Source organism: Lolium perenne, chromosome 3 (assembly GCF_019359855.2).
Source record: "Lolium perenne isolate Kyuss_39 chromosome 3, Kyuss_2.0, whole genome shotgun sequence".
NCBI classification, from domain to species: Eukaryota; Viridiplantae; Streptophyta; class Magnoliopsida; order Poales; family Poaceae; genus Lolium; species Lolium perenne.
This window is the reverse complement of record NC_067246.2, coordinates 246,184,653-246,190,652: the sequence shown is the minus strand read 5'-3', so window position 1 is coordinate 246,190,652 and position 6,000 is coordinate 246,184,653.

The window sequence follows — 6,000 nt, the reverse complement described above, 5'->3', positions numbered from 1 at the left end:
CATATTGCACTTGTTATATTACTTTACGTTGACAAATATCCATGAGATATACATGTTATAAGTTGAAAGCAACCGCTGAAACTTAATCTTCCTTTGTGTTGCTTCAATTCCTCTACTTCGAATTATTGCTTTATGAGTTAACTCTTATGCAAGACTTATTGATGCTTGTCTTGAAAGTACTATTCATAAAAAGTCTTTGCTTTATGATTCATTTGTTTACTCATGTCATTTACAGTGTTTTGATCGCTGCATTCATTACATATGCTTACAATAGTATGATCGAGGTTATGATGGCATGTCACTCCAGAAATTATCTTTGTTATCGTTTACCTGCTCGGGACGAGCAGAAACTAAGCTTGGGGATGCTGATACGTCTCCGACGTATCGATAATTTCTTATGTTCCATGCCACATTATTGATGATACCTACATGTTTTATGCATACTTTATGTCATATTTATGCATTTTCCGGCACTAACCTATTAACGAGATGCCGAAGAGCCGATTCTTTGTTTTCTGCTGTTTTTGGTTTCAGAAATCCTAGTAAGGAAATATTCTCGGAATTGGACGAAATCAACGCCCAGGGGCCTATTTTGCCACGAAGCTTCCAGAAGACCGAAGAGGAGACGAAGTGGGGCCATGAGGTGGCCAGACACCAGGGCGGCACGGCCTGGGCCTTGGCCGCGCCGGCCTGTTGTGTGGGGGTCCCGTGCGGCCCCCTGACCTGCCCTTCCGCCTACATATAGTCTTCGTCGCGAAACCCCCAGTACCGAGAGCCACGATACGGAAAACCTTCCAGAGACGACGCCGCCGCCAATCCCATCTCGGGGGATTCAGGAGATCGCCTCCGGCACCCTGCCGGAGAGGGGAATCATCTCCCGGAGGACTCTTCACCGCCATGGTCGCCTCCGGAGTGATGAGTGAGTAGTTCACCCCTGGACTATGGGTCCATAGCAGTAGCTAGATGGTCGTCTTCTCCTCATTATGCTTCATTGTCGGGTCTTGTGAGCTGCCTAACATGATCAAGATCATCTATCTGTAATACTACATGTTGTGTTTGTTGGGATCCGATGGATAGAGAATACTATGTTATGTTGATTATCAATCTATTACCTATGTGTTGTTTATGATCTTGCATGCTCTCCGTTGTTAGTAGAGGCTCTGGCCAAGTTTTTGCTAGTAACTCCAAGAGGGAGTATTTATGCTCGATAGTGGGTTCATGCCTCCATTAAATCTGGGACAGTGACAGAAAGTTCTAAGGTTGTGGATGTGCTGTTGCCACTAGGGATAAAACATTGATGCTATGTCCGAGGATGTAGTTATTGATTACATTACGCACCATACTTAATGCAATTGTCTGTTGTTTGCAACTTAATACTGGAAGGGGTTCGGATGATAACCTGAAGGTGGACTTTTTAGGCATAGATGCATGCTGGATAGCGGTCTATGTACTTTGTCGTAATGCCCAATTAAATCTCACTATACTCATCATATCATGTATGTGCATGGTCATGCCCTCTCTATTTGTCAATTGCCCAACTGTAATTTGTTCACCCAACATGCTATTTATCTTATGGGAGAGACACCACTAGTGAACTGTGGACCCCGGTCCATTCTTTTACATCGAATACAATCTACTGCAATACTCGTTCTACTGTTTTCTGCAAACAATCATCATCCACACTATACATCTAATCCTTTGTTACAGCAAGCCGGTGAGATTGACAACCTCACTGTTACGTTGGGGCAAAGTATTTTGGTTGTGTTGTGCAGGTTCCACGTTGGCGCTGGAATCCCTGGTGTTGCGCCGCACTACATCTCGCCGCCATCAACCTTCAACGTGCTTGTTGACTCCTACTGGTTCGATAAACCTTGGTTTCTAACTGAGGGAAACTTACTGCTGTACGCATCACACCTTCCACTTGGGGTTCCCAACGGTCGCGTGCTGTACGCGTGTCACCCAACCAAAGCTCTTGATCTTTGGAGATTTGAAGAAGAAGACACCGATCTACATCCTCACCGAAGCGATTAACATTTCCCCCTCATATGCTTGAGGGATCCCTTGCTAGTGTTCCTCTTTGGATTCCTAATTGTAGTTGTTGATGTATTTTTGTTGATTTGTTGTGTTGTTACAGATTTGGGGGCCTCCAATTTGGTTGTGGATGTGTGCCCCAAGAACCTTGTAAAGGCCCGGTTTCCGCCTCGAGGAAATCCCTTAGTGGAAGTGGGCTAGGCCTTTGTGGCGTTGCTCCCAGGAGATCTGAGTGAAACCTTCGTGGCTGTTGGTTTGGCTTTCGTAGCAACCACGCTCCTCCAAACGTAGACGTACCTTCTTGCAAAGGAAGGGAACTACGGGAATCATCTCCGTGTCTCCGCGTGCTTCACTCTTGGTTACCTCTATCCTTTATCCCTCCCTATATATTGCGTTGCTATATCTTGCTTAGTTGTTAACCTTGTCATATAGTTAAATTTACATAGTTGCATATCTAGAGAATTTACCTTTGTCTCAAGGCTAAATTGAAAAAGAACTAAAAATTGGTTAGCACCTATTCACACACCCCCCCTCTAGGTTCGGCATACGATCCTTTCACCGCCGCGGCATTGTTGTGGTGGAGATGAGAGGATAGCGCGGTGGCGGTGGTGGAGATGAGAGAGGATAGCGCGGCGGCGGTGGAGAGTAGAGGATAGCATCGCGGCGGTGGAGAGCGTACTAAGTAGGGGTGTCAACTACCCGCACAACAACCGAGGTATTGCATTTACGGTGGCGTCTGCACGTGGACCGGTGGTTTCATCGGCGGCCGGCTGCCTTTGGCCGCGGCGTCGCATTTATGATGCACTCGTCGCTTCGAATCGCTACCAAGATGGCCCCACCGCCGAAAATCGACGTGCCGCGAGGGGCCAGCGCCCCCAATTCGTGTCCTTCGCAAAGAAACTGACAACGGGTTGCCGGCGTTTCTATTGGACTCGAAACCGTGCCGACGTTTTTTTACGACGCGCCGGTGTGAGGCCAGAAACCACACCGGGCCCCAAAATACTATCGAGGCCCGCCGGTGGAGATGCTCCTGAATTGGATCGATGGCTCATGGCCGTGCCGGCGCGGCCGACGGCGACACTCGCCGTACGTGATCTCTTGTTCGTAGTTGCATGGCTTCACGTCGGAATCGCGGATGCGTAGGTGGTGGTGTCATGTGTGGTTGGTTGGTGCCAACCGTTCCCACCAATCAGATTGTGGTCACCAACCGCGCCAACCCGCGCGCACATCAGCACATGGCTGCTCCTACTAGCTCGCGACATCTATACCGAAGCAGGGGCTGCAAACAAGAAAAATATCATCAATAGGAAAGTCTCCCGTTTGCACATTATAAATTCGGTAATGCCCTCGACATACGCCTTGCAATGGAGAGAACGTTGCCAATTTGGCACTTCTCCTTTGTTTGCCGGCTACTCCTTGCCCAGATTTTGTTTGTTATTGTATCGATGATAGGAGATGATAGGGGCAGAGTCAGAATGAAAGCATGGGGTATATTCTGAACTAAAGTATATTAGAGTATTCGGTTGAAATTGAGCCCACATGCGCCAAAGACTCTGCGTCATCTTGTGAGAATAAATACTCTTTGTCAGCTAAGCTAGTTCAACTAAGCAAAATTCTCTAGTCAAATGTTGGTTCTTTTTTATTTTAGAGTTGAATCAACCAAAGAACGAAAGATAGGTGTTCGGCATTGTTGATGCAAAAAAATATCAGGTATTCACACGAAGCACAACACTGTGCTCTTCAAACAACCAAGTGTACATTCGTAAGTTAAAGCATCTCCAGCAAATCTCGTAAATCGCAATATGTAAACTTGCATGTACATGGTGCGGTAAACGCGAATTCCGGGTTCGCGCGGGCGGCACCGATCAGATCCCGTGAACCGAAAACTGTAAAATAAAATATTTGCATATTCTAATCCGCACCGCATATTGTCAATGATATGCTTTTGGGAAATTCTTCCATCTTCAATGCATCAAATCTACGCACCCTAGCATTTGGAGATCGAAGATACACGCGACCAAACACCCGGATCATCACCTTGGAAAACATCAGAATGACTTGAATGGTTGTATCTACTCGTCGGTATAGTCCATGGGGAAGCTATGTGTGAGCACGCGCATAGCCATGGATATTTTCTGAGAAGGGCTAAACCCCACGGCACCGACAATGTTTCTTTCGTCGAGTAAAATAGCGAGAATTGGCCTTGCAAGCTTTGACTATGTCGACAAATAAACTACGGCGCATCCGGTACCTTCTACTAAAAAGATGTGGCGGGCATGTACCTCGGTGAAGTTCTTGCATTAGCGTGGTGTGCCAGAGCGCTCGGTTCCACGGGATGCAAATGCGGTTGGCTATAGATTCGTGCCGCCTCTTGAGGTTGGTTCTATCTTGGAGCTCCCCTTCGTGGTGAGGATGAGGATCATGTGCTCGGTCTCGTCGTTGTTGAGCAATTCATCTATGTTTGAATTGTGCGAAGACGAGCAGTCCTCGAAAAGGAACTCGTAGCTCAACGACGAAGACATCTACAACAATCCTATGTCAAAATAAAATCACGCTCAATAGAACGAACTTGAAGAACATTTGGAACCAAATTTTACCGCTGGCGTGGTCGATGCGGCTCGATGTGATAGGAGGAGCTCCGGCGAGTTCAAATCCGGAAGCCTACGTCCTAGCCACAGCCGAATCAAACCTCTGTTGCGCATCCATAGCGGCCGCCATCGAAATTTGCTCTGTGGAAGAAAACGAGGTCCGCCCGGGAGATTCAACCTATTTCCCGACGCGGTGGGGTGCGGGGCACTCGTAGTCGTCGGGGTGTGTTCGATGCATGCGAGTAAGATGGCGGGAGGCAGCGGCGGTGCGGCGGAAAGAGGATGCGCGGAAGGAAAAAAGTGTGTGGGAGGGAATAGGAAATTTCAGTGTGCCCCCTAGCACACAATCTACGCCCCCTAGCATTTCCAACCAATATCTCGTCTCTTTCATCGCCATCAATTTTCATGGATCTTCTTCATTTGGAGACCGAAGATAAACGCGACCAAACACCCGGATCATCACCTTGGAAAACATCAGAACGACTTGAATGGTTGTATCTACTCATCGGTATAGTCCGTGGGGAAGCTATGTGTGAGCACCCGCATAGCTGCGGATATTTTTTGATAAGGGCTAAACCCCACGACGCCGACAATGTTTCTCCATCAAGTAAAATATCGAGAATTGGCCTCACACAAGCTTTGACTATGTCCATGAACAAACAACGACGCATCAGGTACCTTCTATTAACAAGATGCGGCAGATATTTCGATACCTCGGTGAAGTTCTTGCATTAGTGTGGCGTGCTCGAGCGCTCGGTTCCACGGGATGCAAATGTGGCTGATCGTAGATCCGTGCTTCCTCTTGAGGTTGGCTTTATCTTGAAGCTCCTTCGCGGCGAGGATGGGGATCCTGTGCTCGGTGTCATCGTTGTTGAGTAGTTCATCTATGTCTAAATCGTCCGAAGACGAGGAGTCCTCGAAAAGGAACGTGTAGCTCAACGAAGAAGACATCTACAACAATCCTATGTCAAAATCAAATTACGCTCAATAGAACAAAATTGAAGATCATTCGGAACCAAATTTTACCGATGGCGGGGTCGATGCAGCGTGACACGATAGGAGGAGCTCCGGCGAGTTTGAATCCGGTGGCCTAGGTCCTAGTCGCGGCCGAACCAAACCTCCGCGGCGCATCCATAGCTTCTGCCATCGAAATCTTGCACGATGGAAGAAAATGAGGTCTGCCCGCTGGTTCGACTACTGGCGACGTGGCGGGTGCGGGGCTCTCGTAGGCGTCGGGGCTTGGTCGATGCATGTGAGAAAGATGGCGGGAGGCTGCGGCGCAGTGGAAAGAGAATGCGCGGAAGGAAAAAAGTGTGTGAGAGGGGAATAGGAAATTTCAGCGTGCCATCTTCCCCGCACGGATAGAGGTTGGGCTCTCTTC